General features: G+C 49.3%; 1 pseudogene; it reads left to right on the forward strand.

Annotated features, from left to right (window-relative positions):
- Positions 1 to 317: 317 nt before the first annotated feature.
- Positions 318 to 426, forward strand: LOC137374762 (U2 spliceosomal RNA; annotated as a pseudogene).
- Positions 427 to 19,929: the final 19,503 nt, after the last annotated feature.

The raw sequence follows: 19,929 nt of genomic DNA on the forward strand, positions 1-19,929 counted from the left end.
TGGATCAGTAACTTTGAGATCCTCGGGTATTCTTCTGGGGTCATTGGTTTGAATCTTACCATGGCAGAAAGTAGAATTTGAATGTAATTAATACATCTGGAATTTAAATGATGGCCATGAAGCCATAGTCAATTGTTGTGAAAATGAATCTGGTTCAATGATCTTCTTTAGAGAAGGGAATCTGCTGTCATTACCTGGTTTGGCCTATGTGTGACTCCAGATGCACCATAATGTGGTTGACTCTTAACTGCTGTCTGAAATGGCCCAGCAAGCCACACAGTAGTATCTAACTGCCATGAAATCAGTAAGAATGAAATTTTGCTTCTCGGCCTTTTCGCTAAGATCAAGTGTGGTATCTGTTCTTATCAGTGCTTACTTGATTGAGAAGAGACCATGATCATTGCCTTTTGATTCTGGGGAAGCTTTGAGTAAAATGGCTACCACCAATTTTCGAGCTTCGGGCCAGGGAGTGCGCAACACCGTTCGGGTGGTCGTGAAGGACAAGGAAGGAGATGCACCGGTCGATCGCACCTTCTTCATCAAGAAAATTCTCTTCGATTGCTGCAGATTTCAAGCAACGGACCTCTTCTGCCTGCAGGATTTCCCCAGCAGTGGATACTTCGACGTGACGTTCCGGAACGTGGCGGGATGCATCAAGTTCCTGAAGGTGTTCAAGGAGAAAGGGGACCGGGCGCCACTATCGATCCTCACAGCGGAACCGCTCTTCACGCTTCCGTCACAACGGGACCGGGTGGTGACGATTCACCTCTACAACCCCTATGTTCCGGTGGTGGATGTACTCACCTTCCCCACCAAGTACGTCGAGGTGGCCAGCAGCAGCACTAATGTCAAGGACCCCTTTGGGATTTGGACCAGCAAACGGCAGGTCAAGGTGACCTTGAAGGTCAATCCCAGTGGAGCCATCATCCACCCTCCCTCCAGCTTCGCTATCGGGGGAAGTCGAGGCTTCTTGGTCTACGCTGGGCAGCCCAGAGTTTGCCGCACCTGTGGCAAATCTGGTCACATGGCAGCCAACTGCAGCACGGTTGTTTGCAAGAACTGCAAGGAGGAAGACCATCAGACCAAGGACTGTAAGCAGACTAAGTGTTGCAACTTGGGCGGTGCGGCAGGCCATCTCTACAAAACCTGCCCCAAACGCTGCCTCAGTTACGCTCAGGCGGCAAGGTCCAAGGAAAGACCGGGAGAAGGTTCGACGAAGGCGTCCGGTGTTCGAAAGGAGACCAGCAACCTTCTCCGCAGTGAGGAACTTCAACCTGAGAAGGAGAAGGAAGGGGAGGCAGCTGAAACCAGCGACCCAGCACCTACCCTGCGCCCGGAAACTCCTCCTCCACAGACAGAATCAATGGAGGAGGAGGCAGCAGATGGACAAACAGGTCAGTGGCAAGTGGTCCAGAGGAAAACCACAAAGAAAAAACATCCCAAAGCGGAACAGGCCACCACCCAAACAAGTGGCAAGAGGAGGCTATCTTCTGAATCAGACTGCAACAACTCCTCTTCACTGGACGGGGAAATGCTGGAACGACAGCCCCTTCAAAAGAGGCGGCAGAACTCCAAGGAGATGGAAGATAAAGCATCCCAGCCCCCGGGCACTGGAAGCTGTGATGGGCCCGGCGTGCCCCAACCCCAAAGTGCCACACGTAACGACGTGGCCAACGCATCTCAGCTCCGGGACACCGAGAGCAAAGACACATCTGGCGCACCTCAGCTCCGGGAAGCCGGGAACAGTGATGTTTTCGAGGAGGAACAGATGGAAGCAGCAGAGGATACCCCAATCTTTGCTGCCTACAAGACCCCCCCGATGTCACCCCAGCAGAAGAACCCCTGCATGAAAAACCAGGAGGGGTTTCTGAGCCCAACTATTGTGAAACAGCTTGCTCACACGATGGGTATGCAGGAACATCCCGAAGGACTGGGACTAGCAAGGACAAATGGTATGGGAAGCAACAAATAACTTTTTAAAAATGGGTGTAAAGATTGCTTCCATTAATGTGCGTAGCATTAAATCTACTACGCGATGTGTTTCAACCTTGGATTACCTCGCCAAGGTCAAAGCCGACCTACTGTTTCTGCAGGAGTGTGGAATACCACACCTCAGCACCTACAGGCAGTGGTCGCGATGGTGGTCCCACGGGCCATCGGTCTGGTCGGGGGGTAATGATTGCCGTTCCTCCGGCCTGGGTATTCTGCTGCGGGGAGGTAACTTCACCATCTCCGAAGTTAAGGAGGTGGTGGGCGGTCGCCTCCTCGTAGCAGACGTAATGTACAACAACGCTCCGCTCCGGTTGATCAACGTGTACGCCCCGGTACAACGCAGCGAGCGGCTGACCGTCTTCCAGCAGCTCCCACTGCTGCTGGCGACGTCCAGGCCGGTCATCCTAGGCGGTGACTTCAACTGCATCATCGATGCGGCTGGACGATCCGGCAGTGACGACAGCAAACTGGACGCTACATCCAGATTCCTAATAGAAACAGTTAAAGATGCCAAACTGCACGACGTCTTCAGCAAACCTGCAGACGGAGCGCAGCACAGATACAAATGGTCAAGATCGGACGGGTCTGCCCGTTCCAGGATTGACTTCCTGTTTGTGTCCTGTGCTGTCACGGTCAGATCCACCAATGTCAAGCTGGTGTTCTTCTCCGACCACTGCCTCTTACTGGCCGACTGTCACTTACAGGACGACCAGCGGGTTGGCAGAGGGACGTGGAAGCTCAATGCTACACTGCTGACCCCAGAGAACGTTGAGGAACTCAAAAGGGATTACAAAGGTTGGAGGACCGTGAAACCCCTCTTTGAGTCTCCAGTTCACTGGTGGGAAGCGATTAAGGAGAACATCAAGAGGTTCTTCATCCACAAAGGTGTTCAGAGGGCGAGAGAGAGATAGAGGGAAATGTCCCGACTCCAGAAAAGTATGCAAAATCTGCTCCGGTTGCAGTCAATGGGGGTCGAGGTCAAGGAGGACCTCCAAGAGGTGAAGAGCCAGCAGACCTTGCTCTTTGCCAAGGAGGCCTCCAAGATCATCTTACGGTCCAGAGTCCGCTCCATCGAGCAGGATGAGACGTGCTCGCGTTACTTCTTCCAAAAGGTACACAGAGAGAGCTCTGTTATCAGCAGCCTGAAGGAAGAGGATGGCTCGGTAACGTCTTCGCAGTCCGACACACTTAGGATCAGCAAATTCTTTTATGCTGGGTTGTATGACGCGAAGCCCACAGACAGCAGAGCCTCCCAGTCCTTCCTGTCATCTATCACAGAGGTCTTAGATGACAGCAGGAGTGAGAGACTGGACAAGCCGCTAACTCTGGACGAGCTGACAAAGGCCGTCGAGTCCTTTGAGACGAGTAAAACTCCCGGAAGCGACGGCTTACCGGTCGAGTTGTACTCGGCCCTGTGGGACTGGGTCGGCCCGGACCTGCTGGAAGTATACGAGAGTATGCTCCTGGCCGGCAGCATGTCAGAATCCATGAGGAAAGGCATCATCACCCTCATTTACAAGCAGAAGGGGGAGAGGGCAGAAATCAGAAATTGGCGGCCCATCTCACTGTTTAATGTTGACAACAAGATTCTGTCCAAAGTCATAGCCAGTCGAGTCAAATCTGCTCTGGAGTTGGTGATTCACCCCGATCAGACCAGTACTGTACCCGGCAGGAAGATCTCTGATAGTCTCGCGCTACTCAGGGATATGATCGCCTACGTACGGGACAGGAGGGTGGACACCTGCCTCATCAGCCTGACCCAGGAGAAGGCTTTTGACAGGATATCGCACACCTACATGATGGACGTGCTTTCCAAAATGGGGTTTGGGGAGGGAATCTGAAATTGGATCCAACTGCTCTATACAAACATCAATAGCGCAGTCTCAATCAATGGGTGGGAATCGGAAGGTTTCTCAATGAAATCTGGAGTCAGACAGGGCTGTCCTCTCTCCCCGGTCTTGTTTGTTTGCTGTATTGAACCCTTTGCTGAGTCTATTAGGAAGGATGCGAGCATAAGAGGGATGACAATCCCAGGCAGCGGAGGCACTCAGGTTAAAACCTCCCTGTACATGGACTACGTCGCCGTCTTCTGCTCGGATCCGCTGTCCGTGCGCAGCCTGATCAGCATCTGCGACCAGTTCGAACTGGCATCGGGAGACAAAGTTAACCACAGCAAGAGCGAGGCCATGTTCTTTGGGAACTGGGCTGACCGATCCTTTGTCCCCTTCACCGTCAGGTCAGATTACCTGAAGGTGCTGGGGATATGGTTCGGAAGGGCCGGGGCGTGCACCAAAACCTGGGAGGAGCGAGTAGCCAAGGTACGACAGGGATGTGGGCGTCGCTGGCCAGGCCAGCATTTATTGCCCATCCCTAATTGCCCTTGAGTAGGTGGTGGTGAGCTGCCTTCTTGAACCGCTGCAGTCCATGTGGGGTAGGTACACCCACAGTGCTGTTAGGAAGGGAGTTCCAGGATTTTGACCCAGCGACAGTGAAGGAACGGCGATATAGTTCCAAGTCAGGGTGGTGTGTGACTTGGAGGGGAACTTGCAGGTGGTAGTGTTCCCATGTATTTGCTGCTCTTGTCCTTCTAGTTGGTAGAGGTCGCGGGTTTGGAAGGTGCTGTCGAAGGAGCCTTGGTGCATTGCTGCAGTGCATCTTGTAGATGGTACACACTGCTGCCACTGTGCGTCAGTGGTGGAGGGAGTGAATGTTTGTAGATGGGGTGCCAATCAAGCGGGCCACTTTGTCCTGGATGGTGTCGAGCTTCTTGAGTGTTGTTGGAGTTGACACCTCATTTTGAGGTATGCCTGGTGCTGCTCCTGGCACGCCCTCCTGCACTCTTCATTGAACCAGGGTTGGTCTCCTGGCTTGATGGTAATGGTAGAGTGGGGGATATGCCGGGCCATGAGGTTACAGATTGTGGTTGAGTACAATTCTGCTGCTGCTGATGGCCCACAGCGCCTCATGGATGCCCAGTTTTGCATTGCTAGATCTGTTCGAAATCTATCCCATTTAGCACGGTGGTAGTGCCACACAACACGATGGACAGTATCCTCAATGTGAAGGCGGGATTTCGTCTCCACAAGGACAGTGCAGTGGTCACTCCTACCAATACTGTCATGGACAGATGCATCCGCGGCAGGCAGATTGGTGAGGACGAGGTCGAGTATGTTCTTCCCTCGTGTTGGTTCCCCCACCACCTGCCGCAGACCCAGTCTAGCACCCATGTCATTTAGGACTCGGCCAGCTCGGTCAGTAGTGGTGCTACCGAGCCACTCATGGTGATGGACATTGAAGTCCCCCACCCAGAGTGCCCTTTTGTGCCCTTGCCACCCTCAGTGCTTCCTCCAAGTGGTGTTCAACATGGAGGAGTACTGAGTCATCAGCTGAGGGAGGGCGGTAGGTGATAATCAGTAGGAGGTTACCTTGCCCATATTTAACCTGATGCCATGAGACTTCATGAGGTCCGGAGTCGATGTTGAGGACTCCCAGGGCAACTCCCTCCCTACTGTACGCCACTGTGCCACCACCTCTGCTGGGTCTGTCTTGCCAATGGGACAGGACATACCCGGGGATGGTGATGGCAGTGTCTGGGACATTGTCTGTTAGGTATGATTCCGTGAGTCTGACTATGTCATGCTGTTGTTTGATTAGTCTGTGGGACAGCTCTCCCAACTTTGGCACAAGCCCCCAGATGTTAGTAAGGAGGACTTTGCAGGGTCGACAGGGCTGGATTTCCCGTTGTCGTTTCCGGTGCCTAGGTCGATGCCGGGTGGTCCGTCCGGTTTCATTCCTTTTTATAGACTTCGTAGCAGTTAGATACAACTGAGTGGCTTGCTGGGCCATTTCAGAGGGCATGTAAGAGTTAACCACATTGCTGTGGGTCTGGAGTCACATGTAGGCCAGGCCAGGTAAGGACAGCAGATTTCCTTCCCAAAAGGACATGAGTGAACCAGACAGGGTTTTACAACAATCGACAATGGTTTCATGGCCATCATTAGACTAGTATTTAATTCCAGATTTTTATTAAGTTCAAATTCCACCTTCTGCTGTGGTGGGATTCGAACCCATGTCCCCAGAAGAATACCCTGGGTCTCTGGGTTATTAATCCAGTGATAATACCACTACGCCACCGCCTACGCTAATGTGGGGGCAGCGATCTCTCTCCATTGTGGGTAAGAACCTGGTCATCAGGTGCGAGGCGCTCACGTTGTTGCTCTACGTGGCGCAGGTCTGGCCCATACCCCACTCCTGTGCTGTGGCAGTCACCCGAGCCATTTTCCGCTTCATCTGGGGATCAAAAATGGACCGGGTCCGGAGGGACACGATGTTCAAATCTCTGGACAAGGGCGGGAAAATGTACCCAACGTGGCCCTCATCCTGATGACCACCTTCGTGTGCGGCTGCATCAAGCTGTGTGTAGATCTCCAGTACGCAAACTCCAAGTGTCACTACGTGCTGAGGTTCTATCTGTCCCCGGTGTTGCGAAGGATAAGCCTGGTCACATTGCCACGGAACGCTCCATGCAGTTGGGCCGTGCCGTACCACCTATCCTTCGTGGAGCAGTTTCTGGGGGAAAACGCCTTTGACCACCGGTCCATCAGGCAGTGGTCTGCACGGAATGTCCTCATGGCCCTACGGGAAAAGGAGACGGGGGATCCTGTCGGATGGTTCCCCGAGCAGACCGCCAAAGTCATTTGGCGGAATGCCTCATCACCATAACTTTCAAACAAGCACCAAGATGTAGCTTGGCTGGTGGTGAGAAGGGCCTTCCCCGTCAAATCCTTCATGCACGCCCGAAGTCTCGCCCCCTCCGAACAATGCCCCCGCGGTGGCTGTGGTGGGGAAGAGACGGACGCCCACCTCCTCCTGGAATGTGCCTTTGCAAAGCAGGTGTGGAAAGAGATGCAGTGGTTTTTGTCAAGGTTCATCCCAAGCAGCTCTGTAACACAGGAGTCTGTGCTCTACGGGCTGTTCCCAGGGACGCACACCGAGACAAACATCAACTGCTGCTGGAGGACTATCAATTCGGTGAAAGACGCCCTTTGGTCTGCCCGAAACGTGCTGGTCTTCCAGCGCAAAGAGTTGTCCACCACCGAATGTTGCAGACTGGCACATTCCAAGGTCCAGGACTACGTGCTGAGGGACGCACTAAAGCTTGGGGCAGCCGCAGCAAAGGCTCAATGGGGAAAGACCACAGTGTAAGGTCCCCCCCACCAAGCTGAACTGAGGGGCTGGATTCATGGGAAACCCCTCGAACTCTATCGGGAAAATTTTGTGTGCTGTAAATGTAAAAATGTATCTGGCATGACAATGAAATGGAAGGGTTGTGAGGCAACTCATAATTGTATAGAAGGAAACTGATCACCTTTGCACTGTTTGTATTTTTTGACTTGATTCTGTTTTGAACTGTTTGGCAATGTAATTTTTACAGATTTTTATGAATAAAGTATATTTTGGAAATAAAAAAAATGAAACCAGAGTGATCACCTGGCATCGACCTCAGCATTGACAATGAAAACCTGACCCTGCAAAGTCCTCCTTACTAATTATCTGGGGTTTGTACCAAATTTGGGAGAGCTGTCCCAAAGACGAATTAAGCAACAGCCTAACAGAGTCATACTCATGGAATCATCCCTGACAGACAATGTCCCAGACACCACCATCACCATCCCAATGTATGTCCTGTCCCACTGGCAGGCAGAGGTGGCAGCACACTGGTGATGTACAGTCGGGAGTGAGTTGCTCTGGGAGTTCTCAACATCGACTCTCGACCCCATGAAGTCTCATGGCATCAGGTCAAATATGGGCAAGGAAGCCTCCTGCTAATTACCAGCTACTGCCTTCCCCTCAGCTGATGAATCAGTGTTTCTCCATATCGAACACCACTTGCAGGGGGCAAAGGTGCATAGTGGCTCAATCACACCTCTGCTGGCCATGTCTGAAAGGACATAGCTGCTAGATTGGGTCTGCGACAGGTGATGAGGCAACCAAGAGGGAAAAACCTATTTGACCTCATCCTCACCAATCTTCCTGCTGCAGATGCATTTGTCCATGACAGTATTGGTAGGAGTGACCAATGTGTGGATACCCTCCATCGTATTGTGTGGCACTACTGCCATGCTAAATGGGATAGATTTTGAGCAGATCTAGAAACTCAAAACTGGGCATCCATGAGGTACTGTGCACCATCAGCAGCAGCAGAATTGTACTCAACCACAATCTATAACCTCATAGCCCAGAATATACCCCATTCTACCATTACCATCAAGCCAGAGGATCAACCCTTGTTCTGGGTACTGCCTGTGCAGATTTTGAAGTTCTCCCTGTGACTGCGTGGGTTTTCGCCGAGTGCTCCGGTTTCCTCCCACAGCCAAAGACTTGCAGGTTGATGATAAGGTTGAAGCATTTCCAACAATCTTCAGCCAGAAGTGTTGAGTGGATGATCCATCTCGGCCTCCTCCTGAAGTCCCCAGCATCACAGATGCCAATCTTCTGCCAATTCGATTCATTCCGCATGATATCAAGCAACGACTGAAGGCACTGGATACTGTGAAGGCTATGGGCCCGGACAACATTCTGGCAATAGTACTGAAGACCTGTCCTCCAGAACATGCTGTGCCACTGGCCAATCTGTTCCAGTACACCTACAGCACTGGCATCTACCCGGCAATGTGGAAAATTGCCCAGGTATGTCCTGAACACAAAAAGCAGAACAAATCCAACCCAACCAATTACTACCCCATCAGTCTAATCTGGATCATCAGTAAAGTGAAGAAAGGTGTCATCGACAGTGCTATCAAGCGGCTCTTGCTTAGCAATAACCTGCTCAGTTTGGGTTCCGCCAAGGCCACTCAGCTCCTGACCTCATTACAGCCTTGGTCCAATCATGGACAAAAGAGCTGAACTCAAGAGGTGATGTGAGTGTGACTGCCCTTGACATCAAGGCAGCATTTGACGGAGTATGGCATCAAGGAACCCCAGCAAATTTGGAGTCAATGGGAATCGGCGGGGGGAAGCTCTCCGCTGGTTGGAGTCATACCTAGCGCAAAGGATGAGGGTTGTAGCTGTTTCAGGTCAATCAGGACTTCATTGAAGGAGTTCCTCAGGGTAGTGTCCTTGGCCCTACCATCTTCAGCTGCATCATCAATGACCATCCCTCCATCATCGGGTTAGAAGTGGGGATGTTTGCTGATGATTGCACAATGTTCAGCACCATTCACAACTCCTCAGATACTGAAGCAGTCCATGTAGAAATGCAGCAAGACCTGTACCATGTCCAGGCTTGGGCTGATAAGTGGCAAGTAACATTCGCACCACACAATTGCTAGGCTGTGACCATCTCCAACAAGAGAGAATTTAACCATCTCTGCTTGAAATTCAATGGCATTACGATCACTGAATCCCCCACTATCAACATCCTGGGGGTGTTTACCAGAAATGTAACTGGAGTAGCCATATAAATAGCATGGCGACAAAAGCAGGCCAGAGGCTAGGAATCCTGTGGTGAGTAACTCACCTCCTGACTCCCCTAAGCCTGTCCACCATTGACAAGACACAAGTCAGGATTGTGATGAAATATTCTCCACTTGTTTACATGGATGCAGCTCCCAGAACACTCAAGAAGTGCAACACCGTTCAGGACAAAGCAACCCACTTGATTGTCACCGCATCCACAAACATTCACTCCCTCCACCACCAATGCACAGTGGCAGCAGTGTGTACCATCTATAAGCTGCACTGCAGCAACGCACCAAGTTCCATCGACAACAGCTTCCAAACCCGCGCCCTCTACCACCTAGAAGGACAAGTGTAGCAGATGCATGGGAACACCACCACCTGCAAGTTCCCCTCCAAGCCACGCACCATCCTGACTTGGAATTATATCACCATTCCTTCACTGTCTCTGGGTCAAAATCCTGGAACTCCCTTCCTAACAGCACTGTGAGTGTACCTACCCCACATGGACTGCAGCGGTTCAAGAAGCAGCTCGCCAGCACCTTCTCAAGGGCAATTAAGGATGGGCAATAAATGCTGGCCTAGCCAACGACACCCACATCTCTTGAATGAATTAAAAACAAATGGTGGAGGCATTGAACAGTTAATTTGTGTCTGTTTTCATTGTTGAAGACCTCAAAAACCTGCCGAAGATACTTGAAAAATCAAGAGGTGAAATTCCTTAAATTCTGTAAGTGTCCCAGTGGATTGGAAAATAGCAAATGTAACTCCTGTATTCAAGAAAGGAGGGAGACAGAAAACAGGAAACTATAGGCCAGTTAGCTTGACATCTGTCTTAGGGAAATTACTAGAATCCATTATTGAGAAGGTTAGAGCATTATACTGAGAAAATCATAATGGGATCAGACAGAGTCAACATGGTTTTGTGAAAGGGAAATCATGTTTAACTAATTTATTAGAGTTCTTCGAGGAAGTAACAAGCAAGATGGATAAAGGAGAACCCGTGGATGTGGTGTAATTGATTTCCAAAAGGCATTTGATAAGGTGTCACATCAAAGGTTACTGCACAAGAGCACATGGTGTAGGTGGTAACATATTAGCATTGATAAAGGACTGGTTAGCTAAGAGGAAACAGAGTGAAAGCATAAATGGGTCATTTTCAGGTTGGCAAGCTGTAATTAGTGGAGTGTCACTGGGATCAGTGCTGGGGCCTGAACTATTGACAATCTATATCAATGACTTGTATGAAGGAGCAGAATTTATGGTTGTGAATTTTGCTGGTGACTCAAAGATAGGTAAAGAGTAAGTGTGAAGAGGACATAAGGTGTCTGCAAAGTCATATAGATAGGTCAAGTGCAAAGACTTGGCAGATGGAGTATAATGTGGGAAAGTATGAACTTGTCCACTTTGGCCAGAAGAATAGAAAAGCAACCTATTATTTAAATGAAGAGAGATTGCAGAACTTGTCTTCTAGGAGCGGAGTGGACCCAAGGGGAGAACACCGAGAGCAGAGCCGATAAATTGAGCCCAAGGATCGTGGCCCAGTCGCTTACCTTCCGGGAGTGGAGTGGAGAGGAGTCCAGGTGCACCGGAGTTTGAAAACAAAGTGAGCATTGACTTCACAAGAAAGTTGCAAGGTGATTGTTTGGTGAGTAACTGCTGTTAGGGAATAACTCTAAATAGCTGGGTAAGTATCCAAAGGTAAAGGGAAAGTTTAACAGTTTTTTTTAATATAGTGGTTAGTATTTGATTCTTTTTTAGGGAATCAAGGTCCCTGGTGTAAATAATCTAATTTTGGGGTAGTTTAAGTGTATAAGTTAAGGGTAAGTCATGGCAGGGCAGCTCCGCAATGTGGAGTGCTCTTCCTGTGCAATGTGGGAAGTCAGGGACACTTCCAGTGTCCAAGGTGAACACGTGTGCAGGAAGTGTCTCCAGCTGCAGCTACTTGAAATCCACGTTTCAGATCTGGAGCGGCAGCTGAAGACACTGTGGAGCATCCACGAAGCTGAGATCATCATGGACAGCATGTACAGGGAGGTGGTCACACTGCAGGTAAAGACTGCTCAGACAGAAAGGAAATGGGTGATTGCCAGGCAGAGTAGAAGACTCCTGCAGGTAGTGCAGGAGTCCCCTGGGTCCATCTCCCTATCTAACAGATTTTCCACTTTGGATACTGTTGGGGGAGATAGCTTCTCAGGGGAAAGCAGCAAGAGCCAAGTCTGTGGCTCAGCTGCACAGGAGGGGAGGAAAAGGAGTGGGAGAGCTATAGTGATAGGGGATGCTATCATAAGGGGTACAGATAGGTATTTCTGTTGCCGCAAACGTAACTCCAGGATGGTACGTTGCCTTCCTGGTGCTAGGGTCAAGGATGTCACAGAGCGGCTGCAGGACATTCTGAACGGTGAGGGTAAACAGTCAGAGGCCATGGTACACGTGTGCAGTTCTGGTCACCGCACTACAGGAAAGATGTGATTAAGCTAGAGAGGGTGCAGAAAAGATTCACAAGGATGTTGCCTGGTTTGGAGGGCTTGAGTTATAAAGAGAGATTGGATAGGCTGGGTCTGTTTTCCCTGGAGCAAAGGAGGCTGAGAGGGGACATGATAGAGGTATCTAAAATTATGAGAGGCATAGACAGGGTAGATAGCCAGAGTCTGTTTCCCATGGTAGGGGTGAGTAAAACTAGAGGGCATAGATTTAAGGTGAGAGGGAGGAGGTTTAAAGCAGATAAAAGGGGTAAATTTTTCACACAAAGAATAGTGGGTATCTGGAATGAGCTGCCTGATGAGGTGGTGGAGGCAGGAACAGCAGCGACATTTAAGAGGCATCTGGACAGGTACTTGAATGAGCAAGACATAGAGGGATATGGAATTAATACAGGCAGGTGGGATTAGTATAGATAGGCATCATGGTCGGCATGGACGCGGTGGGCCGAAGGGCCTGTTTCTATGCTGTACGACTCTATGACTCTATGACATTGGTACCAATAACAGAGGTAGAAAGAGGAATGAGGTCCTGCAACAAGAATTTAGGGATCTAGGTAGCAGATTAAAAAGCAGGACCTCAAAGGTTGTAATCTCTGGATTACACCCGGTGCCACGTGCCAGTAAGTATAGGAATAGGAGGATAGAGCAGATGAATGCATGTCTGAGTAGATGGTACAGGAGGGAGGGCTTTAGTTCCCTGGATCACTGGGTCTGTTTCTGGCAAAGGTGGGACCTGTACAAGTTACACCTGAACTGAAACGGGACCAACACCCTTGCTGGGAGGTTTGCTAGAGCTGTTGGTGGTGCGGGGGGTGGGGAGCGGGGGGGGGGGTTAAAATAATTTGGCATTGGGGTGGGATACAGAGTGGAGGTACAGTAGGGGGTGATGCACAGTCAAATATTCCAGGGTATAGAATCTTCAGGCGAGACAGGGGAGAGGGCAAAAGAGGAGGTGGCATTGCACTGGTGATCAAGGAGTCAATTACTGCAGTAAGGAGGGATGATATCTTAGAAGGTTCCTCAAATGAGGCCATATAGGTAGAACTTAAAAAAAAGGGGGGGACAATCTCTTGGCTGGGAGTGTACTACAGGCCTCCAAACAGTCAGGGAGAGGAGCAGATATGTAGGCAAATCTCAGAGAGATGTAAAAATAATAGGGTAATAATAGTAGGGGATTTTAAAATCCCCAATATCAGCTGGGATAGTCTGAGTGAAAAAGGTTTAAAGGGGACGGAATTCTTAAAATGCATACAGGAGAGCTTTTTGAGCCAGTACGTAGGAAGACCTACAAGAGAAGGGGCAGTACTGGTCCTAATCCTAGGAAATGAAGCCGGACAAGTGGTAAAAGTGTCAATGGGGGAGCATGACCATAACTCTGTTAGATTTAAGGTAGTTATGGAAAAGGACAAAGCTGGACAGAAATAAAGGTACTGAATTGGGGGAAAGCCGATTTCAATATGATTAAACAGGATCTGGCCAAAGTGGACTGGGAGCAGCTACTTGTAGGAAAGTCTACATCAGACCAGTGGGAGTCATTCAAAGAGGAAATATTGAAAGTTCAGAGCCAACATGTTCGTGTTAAGGTGAAGGGTAGGACCAACAAGTCCAGGGAACCCTGGATGTCAAGGGATATAGAGGATTTGATCAGGAAAAAAAAGGAAGCTTATGGCAGATTCAGAGCGCTGAAAACAGCGGAAGCCCCAGAGGAGTATAGAAAGTGTAGGGGGGTACTTTAAAAATTAATTAGGAGAGCGGAAAGGGGACATGAAAAAACACTGGCAGGCAAGATAAAGGAAAATCCTAAGGTGTTTTATAAGTATGTTAAGGGCAAGAGGATAACCAGGGAAAGTGTAGGGCCCATGTGGGACCAAAGTGGCAATCTGTGTGTGGAGCCGGAAGACATAGATGAGGTTTTAAATGATTACTTTTCATCTGTGTTCACTGTGGAGAAGGACGATATAGGTAAAAAGATCAGGGAGAGGGATTGTGATATACTTGAACATATTAGCATTGAAAGGGAGGAAGTATTAGCTGTTTTAGCGGGCTTAAAAGTGGATAAATCCCCAGACCCAGATGAGATGTATTCCAGGCTGTTATGTGAGTCAAGGGAGGAAATATCAGGGGCTCTGACACAAATTTTCAAATCCTCTCTGGCCATAAGAGAGGTACCAGAGGATTGGAGGACAGCGAATGTGGTACCATTATTCAAGAAGGCTAGTAGGGATAAACCAGGTAATTACAGACCAGTGAGTCTAACATCAGTGGTTGGGAAACTATTGGAAAAAATTCTGAGGGACAGGATTAATCTCCACTTGGTGAGGCAGGGATTAAACAGGGATAGTCAGCATGGCTTTGTCAGGGGGAGATCGTGTCTAGTTAACTTGATTGAATTTTTCAAGGTGTAGATGAAGGTAAAGCAGTTGATGTAGAATACATGGACATCAGTAAGGCTTTAGATAAGGTCCCGCATGGGAGATTGGTTAAGAAGGTAAGAACCCATGGGATCCAGGGCAATTTGGCAAATTGGATCCAAAATTGGATTCGTGGCAGGAGGCAGAGGGTGATGGTCGAGGGCTGTTTTTGCAATTGGAAGCCTGTGACCAGTGGTGTACCACAGGGATCGGTGCTGGGACCCTTGCTGTTTGTAGTGTACATTAATGATTTGGACGTGAATATAGGAGATATGATCAGTACGTTCGCAGATGACACGAATATTGGTGGTGATGTAAACAGTGAGGAGGAAATCCTTAGATTACAGGGAGATATAGATGGGCTGGTAAGATGGGCAGAGCAGTGGCAAATGGAATTTAATCCTGAAAAGTGTGAGGTAATGCATTTTGGGAGGACTAACAAGGCAAGGGAATATACAATGGATGGTAGGACCCTAGGAAGTACAGAAAGTCAGAGGGACCTTCGTGTACTTGTCCATAGATCACTGAAGGCAGCAGCACAGGTAGATAAGGTGGTTCGGAAGGCATAGAACATAGAACATAGAAAATACAGCACAGAACAGGCCCTTCGGCCCACGATGTTGTGCCGATCCTTTGTCCTCTGTCAAGGACAATTTAATCTATACCCCATCATTCTCCTTTATCCATATACCTATCTAAAAGCCGTTTGAAAGTCCCTAAAGTTTCTGACTCAACAACTTCCCCAGGCAAGGCATTCCATGCCCCGACCACTCTCTGGGTAAAGAACCTTCCCCTGACATCCCCCTTATATCTCCCACCCTTCACCTTAAATTTATGACCCCTTGTAACGCTTTGCTCCACCCGGGGAAAAAGTTTCTGACTGTCTACCCTATCTATTCCCCTGATCATCTTATAAACCTCTATCATGTCACCCCTCATCCTTCTCCGTTCTAATGAGAAGAGGCCTAGAATGTTCAGCCTTTCCTCGTAAGACTTATTCTCCATTCCAGGCAACATCCTGGTAAATCTCCTCTGCACCCTCTCCAAGGCTTCCACATCCTTCCTAAAATGAGGCGACCAGAACTGCACACAGTACTCCAAATGAGGCCTTACCAAGGTCCTGTACAGCTGCATCATCACCTCACGGCTCTTAAATTCAATCCCTCTGCTAATGAACGCTAACACCCCATATGCCTTCTTCACAGCCCTATCCACTTGAGTTGCAACTTTCAACGATCTATGCACATAGACCCCAAGGTCTCTCTGCTCCTCCACATGCCCAAGAACCCTACCGTTAACCCAGTATTTTGCATTCGTGTTTGTCCTTCCAAAATGGACGACCTCACACTTTTCAGGGTTAAACTCCATCTGCCACTTTTCAGCCCAGCACTGCAACCTATCCAAGTCCCTTTGCAGACGACAATAGCCCTCCTCGGTATCCACAACTCCACCAACCTTTGTATCATCTGCAAATTTACTGACCCACCCTTCGACTTCCTCATCCAAGTCGTTAATAAAAATCACAAACAGGAGAGGACCCAGAACTGATCCCTGTGGCACGCCACTGGTAACTGGGCTCCAGGCTGAGTATTTACCATCTAAGACCACTCTCTGCCTTCTATCAGTTAGCCAATTCTTAATCCAACTGGCCACATTCCCCACTATCCCATGCCTCCTGACTTTCTCCATAAGTCTACCATGGGGGACCTTATCAAATGCCTTACTAAAATCCATGTACACCACATCCACTGGTTTACCCTCATCCACTTGCTTGGTCACCTGCTCAAAGAATTCAATCAGGCTTGTGAGGCAAGACCTACCCCTCACAAAACCGTGCTGACTGTCCCGAATCAAGCAGTGTCTTTCCAGATGCTCAGAAATCCTATCCCTCAGCACCTTTTCCATCAACTTGCCTACCACCGAAGTAAGACTAACTGGCCTGTAATTCCCAGGGTTGTTCCTATTCCCTTTCTTGAACAGGGGCACAACATTTGCCACCCTCCAATCACCTGGTACCACCCCCGTCAACAGAGAAGATGAAAAGATCATTGCCAGCGGCTCTGCAATTTCATCCCTTGCTTCCCATAACATCCTTGGATATACCCCGTCAGGCCCGGGAGACTTGTCTATCTTCAAGTTATTCAAAAACCCCAACACATCTTCCCTCCTAACGAGCACTTCCTCGAGCTTACCAGTCTGTTTCACACCGTCCTCTTCAGTAATACACCCCTTCTCATTCGTAAATACCGAAGAGAAGTACTCATTCAAAACCTCACTTATCTCTTCCGGCTCAACACACAGTCTCCCGCTATTGTCCTTGACCGGACCTACGGTCCCCCTAGTCATCCTCATATTTCTGACATACGCGTAAAAGGCCTTGGGGTTTTCTTTTATCCTACCCGCCAAGCATTTTTCATGCCCTCTCTTAGCTCTCCTAATCCCTTTCTTCAGATCCTTCCTGGCCATCTTGTATCCCTCCAGAGCTATGCCTGTGCCCTTTTTCCTCAACCTTATATACGCATCCTTCTTCTTCCTAACAAGACTCTCAACCTCTCTTGTCAACCACGGTTCCCTCACATGACCATCCCTTCCCTGTCTGACAGGGACATGCTTATCAATGGCCCCTACTATCTGCTCCTTGAAAAAGTTCCACATTTCGACCGTGCCCTTCCCTGCCAGCATATGCTCCCAACTTATGCTCCTCAGTTCCTGCCTGACAGCATCATATCTACCCTTCCCCCAATTGTAAACCTTGCCCTGTTGCACATACCTATCCCTCTCCATTACCACAGTGAATGCTACAGAATTGTGATCACTATCTCCAAAGTGCTCGCCCACCAACAGCTCTATCACTTGCCCTGGTTCATTACCTAGTACCAAATCCAATATTGCCTCCCCTCTGGTCGGGCAGTCTACATACTGAGTCAGAAAAGCTTCCTGGACATACTTCACAAACACTACCCCATCCAAACTATTCGATCTAAAGAGTTGCCAATCAATATTTGGGAAGTTGAAATCCCCCATAATTACTACCCTGTGACTTCTGCTCCTTTCCAAAATCTGTTTCCCAATCTGCTCTTCCACCTCCCTGCTGCTATTGGGGGGCCGATAGAAAACTCCCATCAAGGTGACTGCTCCTTTCCTGTTCCTGACCTCAACCCACAGTGCCTCAGTCGGCAGATCCTCCTCGAAAATTCTTTCAGCAGTTGTTACACTATTTCTAACTAACAATGCCACCCCCCCACCTCTTTTACCACCATTCCTAATCTTATGAAAACATCTATAACCAGGTACCTCCAAGAACCATTCCTCCCCCTCACCTATCCACGTTTCAGTGATGGCCACAACATCGTAGTCCCAAGTGCCCATCCACGCCTTCAATTCACTCACCTTATTCCTGATGCTTCTTGCGTTGAAGTATACGCACTTTAACCCTTCTCCGTGCCCATCTGTCCTCCGCGACAGTGCTACCTTCCCCAATACCTCACTACACTCTTTGTCTTTCTGAGTGGACCCACTGGTCCCTGGACTACAAGTCCGGTTCCCATCCCCCTCCCAAACTAGTTTAAACCCTCCCGAACAGTACTAGCAAACCTCCCTCCCAGGATATTGGTGCCCCTCTGGTTCAGATGCAGCCCGTCCTGTTTGAACAGGTCCCATCTTCCCCAGAATGCAGTCCAATTATCCAAGAACTGGAAGCCCTCCCTCCTACACCATTCCTGCAGCCACGTGTTCAGCTGTGCTCTCTCCCTATTCCTAGCCTCACTATCACGTGGCGCCGGCAACAAACCAGAGATAACAACTCTGTCCGTCCGAGCTTTCAGCTTCCAGCCTAACTCCCTAAACTCACTTCTAACATCTGTGCCACCCTTCCTTCCTACGTCGTTGGTGCCAATGTGCACCACGACCTCTGGCTGCTCCCCCTCCCCTTTAAGGATCCTGAAGACGCGATCACAAACATCACGGGTCCTGGCACCAGGGAGGCAACAAACCATCCGTGCGTCTCGCTTGCGCCCACAGAACCGCCTGTCGGTACTCCTCACCATCGAGTCCCCGATGACTAGTGCTCTCCCGTTCTCCCTCCTTCCCTTCTGAGCCACAGTGCAGGACCCCGTGCCAGAGGCCCGTTCACTGCAGCCTGCCCCCGATAGGCCGTCCCCCCCAACAGTATCTAAAACTATATACTTGTTGTTGAGGGGAACGACCACAGGAGATCCCTGCACTGACCTCTTCCCACCTCTAACTGTTACCCAGCTGCCTTTGTTTTGTGGAGTAACGACATCCCTGTAGCTTCTATCTATCACCCCCTCAGCTTCCCGAATGATCCTCAGTTCATCCAGCTCCAGCTCCAGTTCCCTAACACGGTCTGATAGGAGCTGGAGACGGATGCACTTCCAGCAGGTGAAGTCGGCAGGGTCACCGGAGGTTCCCCTCACCTCGAACATACTGCAGGAGGAGCACTGCACTCCCCTGGCTGCCATTTCTTTTACTCAATTACCCCTTAATTAAGTACAAATATAGATATTAACAAAAACAGTGAAATAGCTTACCTGTTCAGTCCTTTTTGGTTAGAGGAGGAGGGTAAAAAGGGTCTTATTATTAGGTTAGAGGAGGAGGATGGGTGGGTTAGGCATTAGGATACTTGCCTTTCTTAGCCGAGGCATAGAATATAAGAGCAGGGAGGTTATGATGGAGCTGTATAAAACGCTAGTTAGGCCACAGCTGGAGTACTGTGTACAGTTCTGGTCACCACACTATAGGAAGGATGTGATTTCACTGCAGATGGTGCAGAGGAGATTCACCAGGATGTTGCCTGGGCTGGAGCATTTCAGCTATGAAGAGAGACTGAAAAGGCTAGGGTTGTTTTCCTTGGAGCAGAGAAGGCTGAGGAGGGGACATGATTGAGGTGTACAAGATTATGAGGGGCATTGATAGGTTAGATAGGAGGAAACTTTTTTCCTTAGCGGAGAGGTCAAGAACCAGGAGGCAAAGATTTCGGGTAAGGGGCAGGAGGTTTAGGGGAGATTTGAGGAAACATTTTTTCACCCAGAGGATGGTTAGAATCTGGAACGCACTTCCTGAAGAGGTGGTGGAGGCAGGAACCCTCACAACATTTAAGAAATATTTAGATGAGCACTTGAAACGCCATAGCATACAGGGCTATGGGCCAATTGCAGGAATATGGGATTAGAATAGTTGGGTGCTGTCTGGCCAACACAGACACGATGGGCCGAAGGGCCTGATTCTGTGCTGTATAACTCTATGACTCTATGACAAGTATCAGGTAATAACCATCTTCAAGAGAATCCAATCACCTCCTGGTGACATCAATGGCATTACCATTGATGAACCTGTCACGAGCAACATTCTCGGATCACCCTTGACCAGAAACTTAACTGGACCATAGTGGTTACAAGAGCAGGTCAGAGGTAGGGAATTGTCTGGTGAGTAACTCACTTCCTAACTCTCCAAAGTCTCTGTACCATTTCCAGCACTAGCACACCATGGCAGCAGTGTGTGCCATCTACAAATGTGTTGCAGCAGCTCAACAAGGCTTCTTGTGACCTTTACCACCTGGAACAGGG

The sequence above is a fragment of the Heterodontus francisci genome, chromosome 10 (assembly GCF_036365525.1).
Source record: "Heterodontus francisci isolate sHetFra1 chromosome 10, sHetFra1.hap1, whole genome shotgun sequence".
In the NCBI taxonomy this organism is placed as follows: Eukaryota; Metazoa; Chordata; class Chondrichthyes; order Heterodontiformes; family Heterodontidae; genus Heterodontus; species Heterodontus francisci.